The following is a 23,701-nucleotide window of genomic DNA, read 5'->3' as shown; positions in this document are numbered from 1 at the left end:
TATATGTTATAAAATATATCATGGCCAAAAAAGATATATATATATGTGTGTGTGTGTGTGTATATATATATATCATGGCCTGTTATCATAAGAAAGCAGCAGGTTTCAGATGTCAGCCACTGACAATAGGTATAGAAAATCGAGAGTAAGAGAGTAAATTCAAATTTCCTTATTGAGGAAAATACTGTCTTTTAGAATACTATCTTTGGTATAATGCGTCTGTTGGAGCACTCATACTTTGAATGATGTTTTTCTATTTCTCACACATTGCTCCAAGACAAGTGAGTTGGTGGTATGTGCCCCATGGAACAGCTTGCAGTTAGTCATGACTCTTACCAGATGTGAGGAAATCACCCACTCAGAGGCACTTCTACCCATTTAGACAACAGTACTCTAGAATTTAAATCACAGGTACGCAGTTACTTTAGTACATAGTCCATAAAATAATGTTTTGCAAAACTTTTTATATGGTCTAAAGACACTATATAACTGAACAGGGAATGTGTGTACATGAGAATATTTCTATCTAAATATAATTCCAAAACCTAATTCTCATAATTTCCTTCGTATAGCCTGAGCCCTGTGTGGTGCTTGAATACTGCATTGTCTTTAGGAATGGCACAATCTGTTACCAAAAAGTAAAAAAGGGGATGGGAAAAATCTGAACCTTTCGTTGCTTCAGACCTAGTCTTGAAAAATAGCCTTTCATAACCAACTAGAAATGTGGCAATCAAGGCTTCTTCGCAATCACCTGATATTCCTTCCTTCCGCCTAGTTAGAAATCCTTGATGTGAAGGATGCTCAACACATATAAGGCTTACTATGTCTGAATTTTATTTCTGCCAAGAATATTTTGTCAGATCTAAATCTATTTAATTCCTCAGTAAATGGAAAGATGTTACCATGTGTTCACTGAACACCATTGAAAATAGCAGCCCTAAAGCATGGAGGGTTTGTAAGTGAGCTTGTTACTGTGCGCTTGACATGCATTAACTCATCTAATTCTTTCAAAAATCCATCAGAGAAGGTACTAGCCACTCCACCTTACAATAGGGAAATTGAGGCCTGGCATGAGAAACGGTTTACTTAGTAATATAAGATGAGCATTTAGTAAATGTAAGACGGGTGTTTACCAGAGCTGGCATTGGAACCAGCAATAGGGCCGCATAGCTTGTTCTCAGCCTTACCAAGGTGGCTGAAAAGAGCGGCCAACAGTACAGAGCCTGTGTGTGCGTCGGTGAGCTAGCCATAATTATGGGCCTGCACGTAATTCTTCATTAACACTTTAAAGGAAAAGTGTAAGACTGAGACGTTAAGGAAGTTGCCCATGGCCACAGAGCTGATGTGTGGCAAACACGAGATCAATCCCATAGGCTTGCTGGTGTACCGAGAGGTACACGAGGCTTAGGGAGACTGGCTTCTTTCTGCCATTAGTTACCCCGAAAAAAATTGGATTAGGAAAAATAGCATGTTGAAAACAGTCATGGTAAACATTTCAGGGTATGATCTTTGTACGTCACGCACAGTCGAAGGACTGTGGCCTCTTGTGAAATTCAGTTATGTGATACAACAGAGATATCAGCCAAGAATCTTCCAGAATTTCTGTTACAGTTTATATCTCACTTTTTCCAGGGATGGTGACGAACTATGAAGGTTTTCTTACCATCTCAGACTCTCTTCCGTTCTCCTGCTATGCGAGACCGCCTTCTCCTTGAGTACCCATTCCCTTTATTGTGTCCTCTACCCTCTACCCTGCCCTCTCAAATCCAGGTTTAACATTTATTGTCATTCCGCCTGGATGTGAATACTGAGTTCTAAGCTTTTGCTGGAATGGGAAATGACGGGGGACCAGGAATCACGATACATGATGCAGCTTATCCCAGGCCTCACAATTGTGTGTTTTGGCAAAGACTTTACTGAACATCCACTGTGTTCTAGGCACCATGCTCAGCATTGAAAATACACCATTCAATAAGATTTGACATCTGCTGAGGAAGCTTTGCTAACGTTTATGTTCCTTTCCATTGATACCTCTATGTTGAAACGCTGTGAGCGTCTCTTAGCCATTTATATTTAAGAAATAACTGGCTGTCATCAGTTGGGACACCTGCTTTAATCATAAAAGTGTTCTTGTGGTCAAGGAATCACTTAAAATTTTGAGAGGAAGTAAGAGAGCCTTAAGAACAGCTGTCGTCAGCCTTGTCCTTGGGATAAACTCCAGGGAGCTGATCCAGCGTTGAAATCCAAATGCACTGTCTGTATTAGTGTTTTGGAAATATTTTCAAATAAAATCTTCCAGTATCTGATGTTTGTAAGGAGGTAGTATAAGATGGTAGCCGCATAGGGAACCTTCAGATTCTTGCACTGTCAGTGCACAAATGCACTATCGATGCTGTGGAGCAGAGAAGGCAAATAAATGATCATTCCCCCTCTTTCGGGCAAGTCAAATCCCGACTTCAAAATACTTCTTTACGTGGCCTTCTCAGGACAGAGTTCAGGTGGACATGAAACTCTTTTGTCACACTTGTTATTGAATCTGGAATTCACCTCTACCTAGACCCATGGTGAGAACACGTCAGGGTCACTTCTTTTATACTCTCTTGCTGGGTTTGGTCTGCCCTCATCAGTCTCTTAAGGACAGGGTGGCACATTTTTCTGCTTTTCGATAGTACTTGTTAGAGAAAAGAAGTAAAGGCAGTGGGGGGAGAAAAGAGGAATCAGAGCAAAACAAGTAAGTTTGGGATTTCGTGTTATGATGGAGTTATGAAATAATCCAGATACTGCTTGCATCGTACCTTGGAAGTCCAGGTATCTTTTGCAGGAGTGCAGACCTGTGGCCTGCTGGTCGAGGCGCCGTCACCAACCCCAGCCACTCACCAAGTCTGAGTAGGCTGCTTGCTGGGAAGTGGATCTGCGCAGTGTCTTTGCTCATCGCCTAAATTAAAAATTGTTTTCTGATATTCAAATACCATGATCATTGTAGAAAATGTGGAAAAACGTTATCACCTTCAAAAACTGTGCCTGTTCAAACATTCTACAAATTTTAAAATAATTAGATTCTGATTTTCTAGTTTATCGCAACTTAGGCTTATTTACCACTTTTCTAGTTTATCATTACGTAGGCTTAATTGTATGTGTAGGTATGTCCATGTTCAGTGTCTTTTTTACAAGTTTCACATTTTATATATATATATATATATATATATATAAAGAGATATATATATAAAATATATATATAATATATACATAAAGAGATATATATAAAATATATATAATTTTTATTTTATTATTTTTATTTTATTATTTTTTTTAAATTATTTTATTATTTTTCCCAATTGGAACAAGTACAGCTTGCAATTTCTTTTCTTTTTTTTTTTAGAAGATACAGATTTATTTGATGGGATACATTCTCATGATACACATGTGAATGAAAACTTTTTGACTCTAGAATAATTAGAACAGGAATAGTAGTCCCTAAATATTATAACTTTAAACTGCAGAATGCATCGTTTTTCAGCCCAGGGAATTTATTGTAGCAATGCTTTAATTATTTTGGATTCTTTCATTCTTGCCTCTTTATTTAACCATCACAATTGATTGTAAAAACTCAATTTATCTTCCCTTTTTTTAAAAAATTGTCAGGTTCCCCCCCCCCCCCCATTGTATTCTGGAAGCTGCTTACGATTCTCCTACCAATGACTCAGTTTCTCCATGAGTTGATTCTGTTCTTTATTTGTTCAAAAAGCATTTTTAATGTCAACCAACAAATTATTAACCCTAAATTATGTCTTTTATTTTACCCAGCCCTGTTTTCATATTGATTCTTTGTAACATAATTTTTTAAAGAATTCACTTTTATTTAGAGGGAAATTACAGATTTCTGTCTACATTTTATTTGTTTATTGTAACATATCTTATTCAAAGTTTTTCTCTCCTGCAACCTTTGAGACATATTATTTCTTCTCATATTGAAAAAAGAGAGAGAGAGAGAGAGAGAGGAGAGAGAGACATTTCATTAGTCCTGTAACTTACTTTCTAATCCTCATCCTGGAGGAAGGGAAGAGCTATGTAGCCAGGTGCTTGCCCCAAGCAGTTTGAAAGGATTTTCCTGATCACTGCTAGTTTACCACCCTCCAGTTAGGTCTTCAAGCCGCTGATGACGCTCGGTTTGTCTCCTAGTTCAGTGACCTAAAATCTTGAGATGACCTGAAGTAGGTTTTAAAAAAATATATATATATATACAAAAAGAGCACTTATAGAATCTGCCTAAGGTGTTTCTTCAGTCAGCTATGCCTCTGGCCACATTGACTAATGAAAATCTCTTTTTGGCCTGGTTTCTACCTTAGGCACGTTGTATTTTTAATTCATTTGTTTCTATTTCCTCCTGTATCAAGAAAAACCCTTCAGGATCCGCGGAGAACTCCACTTCCAATTGTTTTTCTGTTTGGGATGGATACGCTGGCCCTGGGCCGTCTGGCTTTTCATCCGTCAAGACCTAGAGATGAAGGGTACCAGCCTCTTCATCTCCCTGTCCACTTGGGCCTCGCTTTTCCAGATGCGGTAAAGGTGAACTCAACCCCAAATCCCTTCAACTTTCTTGTAGCAATACAACACCAAAGGTGCCTTGACATCTTTATTTGATCAATCTGGCTTTGTCTATTCCAGAATTCTTTCCTAGTTTCTAGCATTGAGGTAGGAATGAAGAATCATCCATTACTTTTTCAAGTCTCTCCCTCTCATCTTTTTAACCACTGGGGAGGAGGGGGTAGTTCAGAGAGGGAATGACCTTTACCAAGTGACGGCTCCAGAATTCTCTTAGAAATTTAAGTGAAAACTTTACCAATATATGGATTATATTTGTGAAAATGGATGTGCCTTGCTCCTTATTTCCCCCCCCCCCCCCACATTTTCTTTAATGCTCCCTGGATTTTATGTTTCCTATTTCCTTTGCTTTCTGTCTTTGCTATATTAAATTTAGTTTGCTCGTTTTCAGCTTCAATAGTTTGAAAGGTATATATTCTGTTTTAGATTTTACAGATGCTCCAGCCTGTGCTCGCTGTTCAGTAAATATTCAATCAATCACACATTCCCCTCCTTATTTATCTTGATTACATTTGTCCATCCAAGCAATTTTTCTATAAATTTGAAACTGTTCTGGGTTTTAAATCTCTCTATAACTAAACCTGTCTACCTCCCCTATTTCCTTGAACATAATCACAATGAATTCCAATTTTCTGTGTACTTGCTGTTACTACCACCCACCAATAAACTATACTCTGTTGAGAACAGGTTCTTATTAATTTTTTATCACCAAAATTAAAATTGCCTGATACACAGTAGGTACTTTTATATCTATTTTTGAAAACTTGCTATGCAATAAAAATCGAGACCTCTATTAAAAAATTTTAGTTATTTTTTTCTTTTGTGAGCCTAAAGCATATTTTTCTGAAAGTAAATGATTCAGCATCTGAAAAGAGACTCCTGCAGAACTGTACTAATTAGGAAGTATTGCCAAGACAACTGTTGCTGATTTCTGTTGAAATACCTTAAAAAATTAAAAAAAAAGTATATATATATGGGCATGGTTTAAAACAGTAGAATAGTGACAATTTTTTTTTTTAAAGGCAGTATCTTCTTGCCCATCCCTTTGCGCTCTCTAGGCTCTATTTGCGAAAACAATTTCTTTAGCTTTTCTACTTACTAATGTTTGTTCTGGGACTTTTATATTTTCTAAATTATATACCTATGTTACAATTTTTGTTACATTAAAATATCTATTGATTTTCTGTTGAGTTAGTGGAAATTTAATTTTTCATAATGCCACTACCTCACCTCTGCAATTCCTGCTTCCTTACTTTCCCAATAAAGCAGTACTACTCTTGATTAAATCAATAGTTAATGTATATATTATTTTCACATTAAAATTGTTTAGTGCTTAGTCAAGTGATAAGTAGTATGTACCAAGATGAATATCTTTTCAAGTAAGATTTCTTCTTTTTTTGAAAAACTTATTTTTGCATTTGCTATATTTTCATAACTTCCATAATTTTTTAATGTTCAAAAGTAATTTATCAAATGCCTCACATTTTTCCTGACACTTGAAACATATAAAATTATAACGTTTTCCTTAAGATGCCCCTCTCTCTTACCTGTCTCCTGCTCTGTTGAGAAATTTTTAAAGTTCAGGATTAGTGCAGAATCATCATACTGGGATTTCTCTTCCCACTTTTTAAATATTAGATCTCCTTTCTTGATCCAATGTCTTACCTTTTTTTTTTCTCTTTTGATTTGCTGCCATATTCTACTAGGACATTCTCTAATAGCTTTTTAAGAAAATGTGTTTTAGGGGTTAATTTTTTGAGCCTTTGTATATCATAAATGTCTTTTTTTTTTTTCCTACCTGAAAAGTTGATTGAATCTTTGGCTAGATAAAGAATTTGGACATTATTTCTTCTCAAAGCTTTTATGTCATTATTCTGCTGCTGACTTCCAACAGATAGATTTGCTTTCAAATAGCCTAATATCATTTTGGATTCAAATCAAGTCTCTTTTGTGACTTTTCATTTCTTTTCTCCTCATTACCCTTCCTCCCAAGTATTCAGTCCTGCACATTACCAATTCTTCTAAGCTTTTTAGCTCTTCTCTTTAGGGGCACCTGGGTGGCTCAGTGGTTGAGCATCTGCCTTTGAGCATCAGGTCTGATCCCAGGGTCCAGGGATGGAGCCCCTGCATCAGGTTTCCCGCAGGGAGCCTGCTTCTCCCACTGCCTGTGTCTCTGCCTCTTTCTCTGTGTCTCTGATGAATAAATTAATAAAATCTGTTAAAAAAAAAAAAAAGAATGATCTTCTCCTTAACTTGGCATTGTGTGAAATTTCATAATTTTGAATCTTGGCATGGTTCTAATTATTCACTATTCTGGTCACTTTGAATCTATAAAGTGATACCCTTTAATTCTGAGAGGTCTCCCTGTATTCTATAACAATTCTCTAATGTTTCATTTTATTCACTTTCTTAAGCTACTGTAAGATAAATGTTGGAGCTTTGGGGTTTTGTTTTTCTTTTTGCTTTCATTCGTCTCTCTCTACATACACACTATATATGTGTGTGCATTGACACAGTTGTGTATGTATATGTATGTTTGTGTTTATATATGCATCCATATACCCCCATATATACATATTTTTAATTTTAAAAATATTGAGGCATAATTGACATACTATAAACTGCTCATAATTAAAGTGTATGAGTTGATAAGTTTTGGCTGTATGAGTTGATAAGTTTTACCCAAACCATAATCAATATTATGAAAGTACAGTTCACCCCCAAAGTCTTTTCAGGCTTCTCGCAACACCTCCTCCCTGCACCTGCCTGTCTCTCACGTCCCCAGACAATCACATGTGTACTTTCCATCACTTTAGATTACTTTGCCTTTTTTTAGAATTCTATGGAAGTGGCATAATACAATATATACTCATGCTTGTCCTTTTAGTTCACTCCACAATTATTTTTATGTTCAGTTGTGTTGTTTGTATCAATAGCTCATCCCTTTGATTGCTGATTGGCATTACCTTATATGGTATATTCATTCACTATTGCTGCTGTAACAAATTAACACAAACCTCATGACCTAAATGGCACAGGTTTATTCTTATATTTCTTGTAGTCCAAATGAGTTTCACTGTAGTGGAGTCAAACTGTTAGCTGCACCACAGCACCTGGCGGATGGACGTCTCTGTGGATATGTCAGTCTGTTCGAGCTCTCAGAGTCACCTGCAGAGTTACCTTCCGCAGGAAATGATGCTTCAGTGCATTGAATCGCTTAGTGAACGCCTCGTGGAGTCTCCTCTGCAGGCTATTATTGGAAGCTTTCTCTATTTTGTTGCTTTCTCCCTCACCTTATTTCTGTGTTTCGGAAGTTCCTTCCAGTCTCTCAGTTAACATGATCTCATCATGTATTCTTTGATCTCATAGATTAATAATTATTTATATTTTTTATTCTTATTTTAATGGGGTTCTGGGAGTAGATATACAAGTGCTAAATGTTTGTGGTACATCTTATTGAATGGATAAACTGATGTCTCCGTAGCAGCGACAATCTTGAATAAGTGTCAATTGCGTATCCAGAGAAGGTTCTGCATTGACTTTTTAGATTTGACACCAAAAGCAAAGGCAACAGAAACAAAAACAAGTGGGACTACAGCAAACTGAGAACCTTCCACATGGCAAAGGAAATAATCAACAAAATGAAAAGGCAGCTTACAGAATGTGAGAAGATATTTGAAAATCGTATCACTAAGAGGTTAATATCCAAAATATATGAAGAACTTATACACTCAATAGAGAAAAATATCCAATTAAAAAATGGACAGAGGAACTGAAGAGTTTTCTAAGGATGACATACAGATGACCAACAGGTACATAAAAAGATGCTCAGAAAAAAAAAAAAAAAGATGCTCAGCATCATTAATCATAGGGAAATACAAATCAAAACCACAAAGAGATAATCACCTCATACCTCTTAGAATAGCTATTATCAAAAAGACAAGAAATAACCAACCAGTGCTGGCAAGGATATGGAGAAAAAAGAACCCATGTGTGCTGTTGGTGGGAATATAAACTGATGCAGCCACTATGGAAATCAGTATGGAGGTTCCTCAAAAAATTAAAAATAGAGCTACCACATGATCCAGCAATTCCACTTCTGGGTCTTTATTCAAAGAAAAAAACCCCACTAAATCAAAAATATATTTGTATGCTATTTCTATTGCAGCATTATTCACAACAGCCAGGAGACAGAAGCAATCTGAGTGTCCATCAGTGGTTGATAGTGTGGTGTATGTGCAATGGAATATTACTCAGCCATGCAAAAGGAAGTCTTGCTATTTGCAACAGCATGGATGGACCTTGAAGGCATTATGCTAAGTGAAATAAATCAGGAAGGAAAAGAAAAATACCACATCATCTCACTGATATGTGGAACTTTAAACAAAGGAAGCTCACAGATACCAGATTGGTTATTTCCAGATGCAGAGGGTGGGGTGGGTGGGCAAAATGGGGGAAGGACATCAAAAAGGTACAAACTTCCAATTATAAGGTAAATCAATCATGGAGATTTAATGTACCACATGGTAACTACAGTTAATAATACCATACTGGAAATTTGAAAGTTGCTAAGAGACTAGATCTTAAAAGTTCGCATCACAGGAAAAAAATTGTAACTTATATTTTGACATGTTAACCAGATTTATTATTATTTTTTTATTTTTTAATTTTTATTTATTTATGATAGTCACAGAGAGATAGAGAGAGAGGCAGAGACACAGGCAGAGGGAGAAGCAGGCTCCATGCACCGGGAGCCCGACGCGGGATTCGATCCCGGGTCTCCAGGATCGCGCCCTGGGCCAAAGGCAGGCGCCAAACCGCTGCGCCACCCAGGGATCCTCTGTTAACCAGATTTATTATGATTATTTTGCAATATATACAAATATTGAATCATTATGTTGTGCCTCTGAAACTAATAGGTTATATGTCAGTTATACCTCATTAAAAAGACAAGTTCTGACATTAGATGTGTGAATGCAACATCACTTCTAAATTTTATCCTATTAAGCTTCACACTTTGGATGTGACTGCATTTTATACTTTTTTTGTCAGAAGCCAGAAAAGGCCAATTTAACTTAATTTTAAGTTTGGTTTAACTGTATCAGAGGTCGGTACTTAACACCCTGGCTAATGCAAAGCTGCTGTTTAGAATGAGAGGTATCCTGATCTTAATAAATGTCTAAAAAAAAGCTCTATCACCTTGGGAAGAAAGGCCCCTGGGCGTTTTTCCAAGTGTTTTGTAATTGCAGAAGTTTGGGAATATTAGATTTATTTTTCATTTCGAATAGTGACACTTTATTGTTCTACACTTTGTTCTACACATTTTGAAGAGACTTATTTTTTATTGTAATATTTATAATGAAATATTATTGCATTTAACACAGAAATATGACTTGGAATATATTTGCAATATAACTGTTGGTGTAATTGTAATGATTTAGTTGAACTGTTCATGCTTCTCCCTTATGAGTGCCAGGCAAAAAGAATAGAGGACATTTGCAATAAACACATTTATTCTGAAGGAAAAACAAAGGGATCATAATGAGGCTTCCAGTGTCAGCTGCCAGCTTTGGTGCTTGCCGATGATGTAGAAGGTAATATTTCTAGAAATATTGTTCCAACTCCTTTAAGTATGTCCTAGGTAGTGTAGTAAGAACCACTTACAAAACTGCCAGTAAATATTTAGCTTTAGTTCTTTGGCTCTCTGGTTTCTTTTTGCAAAAAACTCCTGTTTCTTTAATATTTCCATCTCCTCTCCATGACTAGTTGTCTTCTGCTCCTGCCTGTGACTAGTGAACTCTGTGCCAGATTTTTGTAAAATGCCTTTTTTATTTTCTTTTCACTTATCACCATTGGAATGTAGCTGAACAGTTGCCAATGGCTTTCTTTTACTCACTGCCTGATTCACAGACTCAGGAGAGTTAGTGGAAGCGCACATTACCATCTCCACTGACCCCCCTCCAGTAGGAGTTTTTAATATGAGGAAGATGATTAAATGTGACTCACAGTACATCTTCCCTCACTGATTTTCTGTGGATCTTGAGTCAAGTCACAGACTACCTCATTCTCAAGATGGTGCTCCACAATCCATCATCATCATCATCATCATCATCATCATCATCATCATCATTTTTCCATATTTGCTTTGAAACCAAATAATAATGATAAACACTTTTAGTGCCTACAGTATGTTAAATGGTCTGCTTGGAGTTTTATGTATATTAATCTTTAATTTTCGCAATAACTGTACAAGGTGGATTGTGTTTTTCCATCATTCACTTATGGAAATGAAAGCTTTGAAGGCTTATGTAACTTAAATTCAGCTTATTCTTCATGAACTCTAAACCAGCTACACTTGACTTGTTTCCCTCTTGTTTCATCGAGCAAGCCAATTTATCTTAAAGGAATGACCATTGACAAGCAAAGGCTGCGGATTTTTAAGCAGTGGCCTTATAGGCCGTATAGGCCTTATAGCAGTTTTGAACTCGTGTTGGCTAGGACTGATCCTAACTAGAGGGGTTTCACCACCAACTTCAAGTGTGTGAACAAAGTGTGCTTCTGGTATATGCTTCAGATACTCAGATGATCTCCTAATAATTTGATTTTGGGGGAAAGGAATTACCTTCTTGTGAACTCCAGTATAACATTACACCGTCTTTCTCCAAATATTCATTAAGATTATGTCATATTTTGTTCTTGGCTACAGTTCTGAATTAACTTACATAATCTTGCTTGTTAGTCTCTCCCATGAAGGAAGCTGTCATGTGCATCCTCTTTATAGTATTATTCCCATCAATGGTGCTTTACACATAGGATATGTTCAATAGATATTTCTTAAGTGAGTAGCTAAGTGCACGATCTGGAATCTTTCCTCAAGACTCTCATGACTCAACTGGGGAGACTAAAGTATGCATGTATCAATTGAGAAAAAGTGATCGAACCGGCTGTTTGTCCTACAGTAAGTAATGTCATCTATGCATTTATCAAGAGAGTGGGAAATTTGGGGGAGTTGGAGTAATTAGGAATGTTATCATTCCCATTAAATTTAAATTTGTGCGTGTCTAAGAGAGTGAGTCCTCCCATCATCCAGATGAGGAAGCTATGATCTAGAGAGACTAAACAACCTCCCCTAAATTATCCAGTTAGATATTGGCAGGACACAAACTCATCACGTCATTCATGTGCAAACCTTAATTGATGCCCATTTTTGGGGTCTCTGTTAATCAGAGTTCATTGCCACCAAATAGCACAGACTGGATGGCTTAAAAAATAGAAATTGATTTCTCATAGTTCTAAAGGCTGGAAGTCCAAGATGAACGTGCCGTAGGTTTGGTTTCTCCTGAGGCCTTTTTTGTTGGCTTGCTGAGAGCCATCTCCTTGCTGTGGCCGCACAGAGCCTCTTTCTCTGTGTGCACTCATCCTTAGTATCTCTTCCTCTTCATATAAGGACACTAGCCCCTATTCCTATTATTGGTGCCCCATCCATATGAACTCATTTAATCTGGATTACCACTTTAAAGGTCCTGTCTCCACACACCGTCACCTTGGAGGTTAGAACTTCCTTGTGGGGAACACAGTCCAGTTCATAAGATGGTCCAAGTCTGTGCTTTTTGAGGATGTATCTTTGGGTTGTTTTCATATTCTTGAGGCAACCTACGCTCCTTCCTAATGAATTTCTCTTTACTTTAGGTCTCCTGTCAGCTTTAGTTCTTACTGATAACTGGGCTTTCTTCAAATTCCCTAACATACATTGCAAAAAGAGAGAGAGGAAACCAATTGGCCTAACTCATCTCTCGAAGAAGGATGATAGCATAGGCCCCTAAAGAGAGAAGAGTTGTCTTTTAAAGTACAAATGCCTACTTTTGGTCCATTGAGCCATGACCAGGACAGTTTTTAAAATATTGCTTTTATAGTAGGGGTTAGGGCATATTAATTTGTGGTGTTATTTAGATGAGGAGGTAAGCTAGTAGAAACTGCAGTTAACATCTGGACAACAGATATTTTATCCACATCAAAAGCAAAAGGAGCTCAGTTTCAATGTGACAGTAAACATTGCTGCCTTATGTGAGTCTACATATCTTTAAGGTTCTCAGTTCCAAATCTGATAAGCTGAGCTGAGATTTTAATTTCATTTTTTTTTTCATGCAGAATGAATCTTTTGGGAAACTTAGTCCCATCTCTCTAAGTTTGGGCCCTATTTGTTTTGAGGATCATCCAGAAGCACAGAGTCTAAACCTACCTACCCCTTAGGTTTAATAACCTAACTGGTTCAGCAGCGTACCCCTTGCTAATATTTTCAGCAATTTCCACAGTAATTCTAAAACATCACTGCCCATCTCTCAGAATCTTCCCTGTTTATGCTGCAAGACCATCGTAGTCTCTGTATTGACTCTCTCTCCAGTTGAAATTCTGAATTCTATAAATGTTAAATTCCACCTAAATGGGCCACAAATCCTGATGACAAAGAACTCTTAACTACGAGTTCTGAGGGAACTGTCTTCCCTCATCACAATGAATACAAATATTAATGACAGATGCGGCTCTGTGTGGTTTATAGAGTGAGCCAGAAGAATCTACGAACTGTGACTTTCTTCCAGTAATTAGAAGTTAGCTCTAACATGAGTTTCTGAATAATCTCTGTGTCCAAGTTGATGTCAACAACCTCGATAAGAATGAATCTAGTTTAAAATCATACGTTTTCTGGAAATAAAACTGGCAAAATCCCATTTCCTTTATTCTTATCTGATTCGGTCTAATGGCCTATGTGGAAAACTGGTAGAAAGTGTAAAGAGGAGATGGGCAGAGAGAGAATAAGAGACGGAGAGAAAAATGAATCTTTTTGAAGAACTTGCTCTCTTAGATGCTACTTTATGTGCAAAAAAACCCACAAAGATCTATAGTCATGGCATAATTTACACCCCTTCCCCCCCGAATTTACAGGGCCCATTTTATAGAATAAAATAGCTTCGTTTGTTTTTCTATCCTAGATCAATTAAGTAGGACTCTAAAGTAACACATATTTCAAATGCAATGAATCTGTGTATATACACGTATGTGCTGGAAGCGCGGAGGTGAGTAGTGAGAGAGTAAAGGTGGCAAAAGCAGCAGAAGCTGAATTGTGAAATGTTTATCAAATTCAGAAGGAACTCTGAGAAATGTCTCAGATTCTGTGCTGTCTAGAAACATTCGAATGTCAAAGAAACTATACCATTTCTCTTTGATATTTCTAATTTTCAGTTGCCTCCTCCTCTTCCACATCACCCCCCCCCCTTTCTAAATCTTGTTTTTGTTTCAATTTAGAGCTCTGAGGCTAACAGGTTAACAAAGCTGATTTTGTCATACTTCGATTTTTTTAAATAGGAAGGCACAACACACGGTGGTTACCATCTTTTTAAAACTTTTGTTCTAGTGTCCTTGGCAACTTTTAGGGTATGCCTTTAATTTTAGCTGTTATTTTTCAATAGTGTCTATTTTTGCTTCTTAATCCCAAAATACAAACTCAACACAATACCTTTTCCTAACTTCATCCTCATTTTCTCTTCGTCCCTGTATCAAGAACATCTTCCACTTTCCCTTCCAACAATATTGACAACTGTTGCTTAGTGTTACTCCCTAAACTGAAATCTTCCTGGTTCGATGTATCACTGAACCACCCTGTAGGAGTTCGTTCTTGGAAACTCAAAAGAATTTCAGTTTGAACATCAACTGTTGTACATTCTGCAAGCTGGTGATTACCTGGAGGGAACATGAGATGGAGCGGGTGAACACCTTCTTATCCTTTCTCTCCCTCTGTACACTCAAGACTGCTTTTTAAGAATAAAATCTGTTCTTGGATAAAAACTAAGTTGCCCTATTTAGAAAAGGATAAGTATCAGGAGTGACTGAAATGGATTACTGGCCTTTTGTCTTCTTTGTGATAAAAGTCAGGCCTGAATAAATTGGTTTTCATTGTTCTTTTTTTTTTAATGAAAGAAATTACCACACATTTATAAAGGGTTGTCAGTAGATGGAAATTCCTTATAATTCAAATATGAATCTTCAAGGAACAGTGCTTCTATACTATATTAATATTTTAATTGAATACCGATTGATTTTACGATGCATCAGGCACTGTTCTAAGTCTAGAAGTAAGCAAAACAGATAAAAAATTCTGATCCTTAGGGAGTTAGTATTCTACTGGTAGAAAGAGACAGCGTAAGTAAGGAAAACACCTAGTATATGAAACAAATGGTGACTGGTGCCAACAAGGTAAAAATTAAAGCAGGGAAAGTCTCCATAAGGTGGCAGAGTAAGGGCCAAAATTTTAGATAGATTGGGCAGTTACAAACATTTTGTAAAAATTTTGTTTTTGAATATGTTTTATGGAAATAAGAATAGTACATGATTATTGAGTATTTGGAAAATGTAAAAATGTGAAGGATAACAAATCATAACCCACAACCTAGAAACCGTAACTTTCATCCTACTGGTTTATTTCCTTCCAGTTATTTTTTAAAGTCTAAAGATTTATACATACAAATGTATGCGTACATTTACATTTGTATAGATGTGTATAGACACAGACACTTGAGTGTAAGGGTTTGTTGAAAGGTCACTTCTATTCATCGTTGGTGGATATAGAGTATATTGAGAAAGAATTTGGATTCTAGGACCAAATTGTTCTAGTACAAAACTAAGTTCTGCTACTAACTATTTTTGTGATTTTGGCCAAGTTATATATGTATTCCGATTAACCAAACACGTAAACTGAAACAGTAATGACATCTGGCTCACAGTGTCACAAGGATTCAAGAAGTTTTAAGAACAAACAGGCATTTATGCAAATAACAGACTTCCACTCCTACACCAGCAGAGTAAGATGTATGAATGGTGTCAAGTTTACTTGGTTCTGAAATCTTATTCGCTTCCAAATCGACGGCTGTGTCACGGCGACTTTTGTTTACCACATTTTACAGACCTGGGTAAATGGAAGTAGCTTTGAATGAGGTTATATTGTAGAAGGTCTAAAGACTCGTATTCCTTTTAGGCTCTTCTGTTTCTGGAACCAGTAGTTCCTTTTTTTGTGGGAAGGAGGGGCCCCTTCAAACAGTTCCTCTTTCTCATTTCTATTTGCATTTGAGTGGCAAAGAAACCATCGAAAGCATCAACTCTTATTTGATGTGATAAACATCACATTTAGAAGTTGAAATACATTAAACCTTCGTGATTTGCTATGGCAGTGGCAAAGCAGGATTCTTCTCAGTCCTGCGTAAGGGGTATCACAAATGGAAGGACCCACACTTGGAGGATATACAGGTCACTATTGACCTAGTTGCCTTTAATGCTTTAGTCTGTTTCTGGAATCAATCTTTGTAATTGATACCTTACATATCAAGAAACTTGGTCTTTAGGAAGGAACAAATGAAATTTTGATAGAAACAGAAGAGGTGATAATCATTTCCCCCATTTTAATTATATAACTTATTCAGATTGGGTTTTGAAATTAAATATTGTGTGAAGATTTGGGTAATAAAAATGATAAATTTCTATTCCATAAGAGTATAAAGAACTCCTTTTACTCATATATAATATAGTTAAACACATACCCAGAAATTTATCTCTGTATAAGTTATTAATAAGTTATTTGGTATTTGGTAGAAAAATTCATCTTAAAAATATGAATGAGTGAGTGGGTTATTGCTGGCTACAACACTTCAAGTAACAAAACTAGAGGAAATTTAGTATTTCTCCCCCATCCTCTGTGGGCACAAGTGTTGTGATAAACATTTTGAGGGTACAGAAAAGGACATGCTTTATGTTCAAGTTGTCTATGGTTTAGTTTTTGGATAGTGAACGAGGAGACAAGACAGATGTTCATAAAACAATGAGAGAAAAATTCAGCAGCAGTATTCAGCAGAGTTAGCATCAGAGGCCACAAGCTAGCAGAAATATTGAGTATTTTCAGCCAGGAGGGTTGTTAGCTCCAAGACAACGAACAAAACCTCATGTCTGTAGTCAGATGTCAAAATTTATTTTTAATTTATTTTACTTGGTTCGGGTAAGGGGAAAATGAAGTTTGCAGTGGGATAAAAAAAAAGATGCATTCTCAGATATGTGCAGTCATGTACCTAAAATGCAAAGAGTAGCATCACATTAAGGAGGGCAGAGAGAATACAGCCTAGAAGAAAGACTTTATAGAGGCCACTTGACTTTGAGGTAATTGGATTCAAACGCCACCCTCCATGCTAAAGAGCACGTCTCTGATTACCAAACGTTAAGACGTCATTATAGGTACAGGACAGGAAGAGTGAGATCATTGTAGCAGATCCATGAGCCTCTTGAGGTTGGCCTCCACTCACTCCTCATGCCACCCTTTATAAAGTCGCACTTTTAGTCATGGTCCCCCAAACAGATCCGGCCTCTACCCCGTTAATAAGAGGTGTGTTAAAGACTACAAAGACAGGGGAGGGAAAAAAGAAAGACATGGGGGAAAGTAGTCACATCACAGATAAGATGAACTACATTAAAGTCTACATTAAATATCTCATTATACCCTTCCAGCATCTCTTACCTTACGTTTTCATTCTTGTCCTGAGCAAGCAACACCCTCGTCATCCCTGGTGGCCAACTCGACACCCTTAGTCTCCAGTTTGCTAGGATTTTCGGAGATTAGAAATTAATTGGCAAGAGCATCCTCCAACACCTCAGCCTTGGCTCCTGTACTCATCTCCCTCATCTACCCACTCTGATAATCTCTCAGATAAAAATAAGTATGAACTCCTACCTTTGGAAAATTTAATGAAGATGGCGTTATTTCTTAAAGGTGGGTACCTCAGGAAAAGCAGTTCTAGAAGCAGGTTGGCTGTTCCCCGAATGCTTTTTACTGTAGAATTAGTCATCATATCTCAGAAATTACATAAATATTCTTTCAAAGCGCGCTCCTCTCTAGCAGCAAGCTTACAGCAGGTACGACTCTAACCTCGTAAACCCTAGTTTCTTCCTCTTTGAGCATCTCGACGTTATGCAGAAATGGCATTGCTCCCTCGAGCTGCAGCCTACCCTCCTTGATTATGAGAACACTGGCATTGTTTGAGAGGGTGAAGATGGGCCTCTTGCCTATTCCTTATTCCTAACAGTTTTCTTGAAATGGTGAATCCTTACGGGGAAATCACATGAGTCCTAATCTTCTATGTCCTGGACTCCAAGTGAACATATATCTGACTTGAGATATTCATAAATGTCATTATCACCGTGACCTTTAGTGCCAAATTTTTAAAAATGTACTCTCAGACTGCAGCACTTCTGGACGAGGTTTGGCCTACATCCACATTTTCCAAAGCGTGGTCCTGGGAATTCTGAGTTTAAGAAAATAAAAAAAAAAGGAGGTTAATGACCAAGTGAGGTAGGAATTTATTACTCAGGATTTACTGTCCCGTAATCACTTCTGAAGTGAAGTGAATATTAATAAAAGTTAACACATTGAAGGCTGACGCATGAGTCTCACCCAGCTCTGGCCAAACAGGTTTTAAAAACAAACTTGTCCTCCATCTATGTGTGCTGACGCACTGTGAAAGAATTCCACAAGAAATGCTTTGAGACATTTCAACCAAAAAAGTGGGTCATTAAAACTGCATATTGTGTCATGTTTGGCTGCAAGAATCCTGACTTATCTCTAGCATGGGCGATCCAGCAGCCGTCTATCATGCCGTGTTAGGGTGCTCCTGACAGGTAAACTCAGGTTAGCACAGTGGACTCTTTGAGGAAATTGCAGCAGTTTATGCAAGGGGTTACCCCTCGCCTAAATGACTATGAAATCATGATATCTAACATATTGAACAGTATTTTAACATGATTATTTTAGGTTGTCCTTAAAGAACCACATTGAAAAAAAAAAAAAAAACTAATGCAAGTGGCAAAAATTTAGGCTGGGCTAGGAGGGAGACAGAGTTACTCAGACTCCTTATTAAGTATGTGCATTGACTAATATTTGCTTATTTCTAATCCCATCAAAATCGGCAAGGATGTGCAAGTAAAGGATTAGAAGTAATAAAATGCAGTAGAATAACGCCAGTAGAATAACATCCCATGTACTCAGTGCCAGGCGTTGTCCTCAGCGCTTTACACACAGTGACACTTGGCAGCTGATGCCCTGGCAATTCTGGAATCTGGGAGGGCGGGTGGGCAGCTGGGAGCTAGCTGTGGACAGGAGGGAGCTGCGAGCTGGGAGTGCCTGGAGAAACCAGGGGGAGGCAGGCCTGTGGCTTCTCGGATCCAGGACAGCTCCCCCGTGACTGCCAGGGCCCCCCAATGGGCTACATGGGTAAGCGTCAGCAGGGTCAGCTGAAGATCTTTTAAGGAGAACCCTCCAAGGCATCCAGAAACCAAGGCACGATTTTCCCTGTTTTCTTGGATTTTCCCCTCATTGTTCTCTTGAAACCCGTGTATCCCTTACCCCCACCCCCACCCCTTCTACCTCCAAAATATGCCCACTCGGTTTCAGTTCTTGTGGTTAATCGGATTCCTCATTGGCCTTTGTGTTTCTGTTCTTGCTCCTTACACTCCAGCCTTTCTAAGAACTTTCCAGAAGCATCATCGGATAAATACGATGGGCCTTGTTCTCTCTCTTTGACTTGACCTTTCGCTCCTTCTGTGAACGTTGCCCCTGGTGATTGCACCTTGCCCGAAGTTGTTCTCTCATCATTCTGTCTTGTTTAATCATGTTCTTCTCCCTCTGGTCTCCCTACCCACGTGTAGTTAGGCCCCAGTATATAATACCTTTTCTCAACCCGTTTAGTGAATTTAAAGTGTCTTCTTTTATATATCTGCCGAACTCCTATTTACTCTACAAAACTTCTCTTACGTAGTACCGATACTTGTAATTTAAAATGACGTGACTTTCGTTACACAGGATTTAGATGGAAAGAACATTTAAGATGTGACGCATAAATGAATTAACTGACAAAAATTAAAAGACTGAACCAAAAAGTAAATACAATGAGGATATCGGGATCCACGTGCCTCACGGTTGGAGAAAATGTTTAGAAACAGAAAAGAGGAAAGCTGAAAAGAACTCTGAGGCTCCCCTGGCAGGTGCAGTACTTTCATAGGCCTAAAGCAACTCAGGGTTATACTCTCCAAGCTCCAGGAGTCAGAAGTTTGAAATCAGACTCGCTGGGTTAAACGTAAGGTATTATAGGAGGCCTGATTCCTTCTCAAGGTGCTAGGGAAGAGTTTGTTTTCTTGGCTCTTCTAGCTTCTACAGGCAACCTGGATTGCTTAGGCTTGGGGTTCCTTGGTCATTGGAGCCAGCCAGCAGGGAAGCACCTTCAGATCTCTCATTGGTCCCCTGCCCTCCGCCGTCACATGTCTTCATCTCACTCCTGCACCTCTCACGTGCTCAGAAGGGCCCTGGGGGATTACACCAGGCTCACCTGGCCAACCCAGGTTATCCCTCTTCTCTCACCAGCTTTAAGTTAGTCACAGGCTTCAGGGATTGGGGTATAGACACCTTTGGGAAGGCAGTCTTGGTCTGACTCTCATGGAGAACTGGAAACATCACTATAAACGTGTCAGAGTTCACGCATATGTAATCCCGTTCTTCCCTGCCTGGTCTCCAAAATCCCCCTCCCTCCTGGATGCCTGAGCATCTAATTTTTTTTTTTTCCCTCTCAGATTGTTTAATGCATATAAGTTTGCTCTTTAAAAAAAAAAAAAGTGTCTACATCCTATTTATTCTTAAAAATGTTCCATAGGTGATAGTGTTATTTTTAACTTAAAAGTATGTAACATGATACGTGGAAAGTAATGAAAAGAATATTTAATTTATGACATATATATGTACTTATGTGTACGTGTGTATGTTTGTGTGTATGTGTGTAGTTTCTAGAAGCAAGGGTGCCCAGTGATAACAAGCACAGGTGCCCAGTTCTTGGTTTTAAATACCATCCTCCAGGAAAAGAACCAAGGCTCTTTTAGAAATGATGAGACAAGGGCAGAGAAAAACACATAATAAACCTGGATTCTTACTGCGCTAGAAAGTGTACTCAAAGAATATGAGAAGATGTAAAAGTGGCACAGTCCAGATCTGGGATAATTGTAGCATTGAAACAAGTAATGATAATAATGTATGTGACCTATTGAATAAAATAGGAATCTGGGACTCGAGATTCATATAAGGATGAATAAGTAAATATATAAATTGGGGACAAGACCAGGCTCTATCTTATATTATAATGCAAAATTCTGAATCCAGAAGGGATGATGGAGACAGAAGGTCACCTTTTAGCAAAAAATTGCTGGCAATTCAGGTGGAATTTTCGATAGAAGCTAAGTCTGGTGGGAGGAAGTTTGAGGAAGAATGTAATTTGTCACTCTTGGACATGATCTTTTCACAAAGTACTACTCAACTAGAAAGGAAGGATGGTGGCCTGATTGTGTGAAGAAACCTGGCGGATGCCAACACGATCAGGTGATCTACACCGTCATCACAGTGGTATAGGGACTTGATGTCCTGAGCCCAGGGATTCAGCTTACTGAGAAGAATGCATTTTTTCAGGTGTTTTTGCTAGGAATTTCTTACAAGAAAACACCAGGCAGATTCAGATTGAGGTTCATATTATAGAATATAAGTAAAATCTTAAAAAAAAAAAAAGAAAAAGGACAAAAAATATAAGAACCCTAATAATTAAAATCTAATATAAAGCTATAATCTTTAAATTATATAAATATATAAACCTATATAAATCTATAAATTATATAGTAATTTAAAGATTATATAAGCTATAATCTTTAAAACTCAAAAAGATTTGAGAAATAGTCCAGATTGGAAGGTATCGGCAAGACAACTAAATCTGTATTCCTGGATACTCTCCTGGCCCAAAAGGCGGAAGAGACGTTGTTGAAGTAATTAGTAAAATGTTAATCAGATCTGTGGATTGCACAGGAGTAGCGTATCAAGGCTGATTTCCTGACTAATTGTATTTTTTATTTCTAAAATCTCTTCCTGAATTTCTTAAATCGAAATTTTTATGAATATTCCTTGCTTGTTCATCTTTTTTATTCTGTATTTTACTTTTAAATATGTCGTTCTTAGTTTCTTCATGTTCTTTATGCTATTCCGGTGAAATCCTTAAGGATCTGCACCTGCTTTTTCTTGTCCTGAGTTTCATTAGTAGAGGTTTATTAGTAGAGGGGGATCTTTGCTGTGCCTTCTATCTGTGAGATCTTAATTTGTCGGCGTGCCATCAGGGCTTCAGCCAGGGATGCATCTATTTTCTTTTGCTGGGACCCAGGGGTCCAGTGCCTAGAACCACTTTCCCCTGCTTTAACTGCCCTGCCCAAGCTTAATTGTGGAAATTGTAATTTCAGCTCCTCGCTCTGAAATGCCCAAAGGTCTACTCTCCTGGATAACACAGGCTTTCACATTCTCGCCGCTCACTATCCCTGTACTGACTTGGGATCCTGGTTACTTCTTCGTTTAGCTGTTTGGTTTGGTTTTGTGGGGGTTTGTTTTCTTTTGTTTTTGCTTTTTTTTTTGTTTTTGACTCTGAGAAAGTTTTATTACTTCCTACAATCTAGAAATATATTAAAATATGTTTTAGCCAGAATCACGTTAGTACTGTAACAGAACCCTTCAAAATGTCATCTTTTATTATGCAGAAAGAGTAAGGTTTTATGTATGGGATTTTATTACTCTTCCTAAAGCGACTATAAATCTCTTATAGGTAACACCGATGTTGTATATGCCTTTTGTCTTAACCTTGGCATAGAGTTCACCCAAAACAGTCAAAATGAACTGAACTACATATGACTTAATGAAGGCCTATTGGAAACCTCTTCTCAATAGCCTTTAATATATCAAATAGTCGGTACGATTTAGTAGCTAAGCATTTAAATATGACAAGCAGCGTTCCAGGTACATGGCATGTAAAATCCCATTTAAGCTTCATAATATATGTATGACTAGGCCATAACTTTTTTCTCATTTTATGGATGAGGAAACAGACCGAGAAAGCTAAATGAGTTGCCTAACATCAAACCTTATAAGTGGTCCCATTAGGGCCAACTTTTTGGTTTTCTGGTGCTGGAGCCTCTTGAAGGCACTGCTGATGACCCCCATTGAGAGAACGCCAGCATCTACACAAAGATGTATTATGTAAACATCAATAAATTACTAAATAAATGTGTACACACATGTGCACATACACACAAACTCATGCCCCCAGTACACACACCTTTCTAGATAGCCTCCTTCCTTACATTTTTCTAATAAGATTCTGTGTGTAGACTTTACTCAAATAGAGTAGCGTTGCACATTCTGTACCCTGTTAGCACTTGAAGACAATATTGGTGCAACATTTTATACTTGATAGAAGCCAAAACTTTCAAGGCAAACCTAGAAGTGTTCCAGTCTTCAGAAGGTATAATTCAGGGCTTAGAAATAAGCCCCCCCACCTAAATTTCTTCCTAGGCAATGAATCCTTAGGACAACTTTGTTTGATATGTTAATTTATAAACCAGAATGTTTTTATTTTTTTCTATCTCCATAGAAATAAGATCAAGTCAGTGTCAGATATAAGCAGCTACTCCAGATACGATTTTTTTCCCTCTCTTTATTAGTAAAAAAAAAAAAAAGTATAGAAACAAAATGGCACATCACTGAATAAGAGCTCATGTGTTGAGACTGCCTGGGTTTATTTTATTTTATTTATATATATTTTTTAATAAATTTATTTTTTATTGGTGTTCAATTTGCCAACATACAGAATAACACCCAGTGATCATCCTGTCAAGTGCCCCCCTCAGTGCCCATCACCCAGTCACCTCCACCCCCCGCCCTCCTCCCCTTCCACCACCCCTAGTTTGTTTCCCAGAGTTAGGGGTCTTTATGTTCTATCTCCCTTTCTGATATTTCCCACCCATTTCTTCTCCCTTCCCCTCTATTCCCTTTCACTATTATTTATATTCCCCCAAATGAATGAGACCGTATAATGTTTGTCCTTCTCCAGTTGACTTATTTCACTCAGCATAATAGTTTATGTATACAATGGAATATTCCTCGGCCATTAGAAATGACAAATACCCACCATTTGCTTCGACGTGGATGGAACTGGAGACTGCC

The 23,701-nt window shown here is 37.8% G+C and overlaps 1 protein-coding gene and 1 long non-coding RNA gene across 4 annotated transcripts in view; one reads left to right on the top strand and one right to left on the bottom strand.

Annotated features, from left to right (window-relative positions):
- The window catches only part of ANO3 (anoctamin 3), a 379,990-nt gene that overhangs the window by 142,178 nt on the left and 214,111 nt on the right, over positions 1-23,701 (top strand). The gene's annotated exons all lie outside the window — the stretch shown is intronic.
- On the bottom strand, positions 16,613-17,463 carry LOC140594499 (uncharacterized). The gene is made up of 3 exons (XR_011995377.1): positions 17,366-17,463; positions 17,153-17,234; positions 16,613-16,709 (listed from the first exon to the last, which is right to left on the bottom strand). It is a non-coding gene; the product is annotated as an uncharacterized lncRNA (long non-coding RNA).

This window comes from Vulpes vulpes, chromosome 11 (assembly GCF_048418805.1).
Source record: "Vulpes vulpes isolate BD-2025 chromosome 11, VulVul3, whole genome shotgun sequence".
NCBI classification, from domain to species: Eukaryota; Metazoa; Chordata; class Mammalia; order Carnivora; family Canidae; genus Vulpes; species Vulpes vulpes.
Note: the sequence above shows the minus strand (reverse complement) of the source record. Positions and strands in the feature narration are given on the sequence as shown.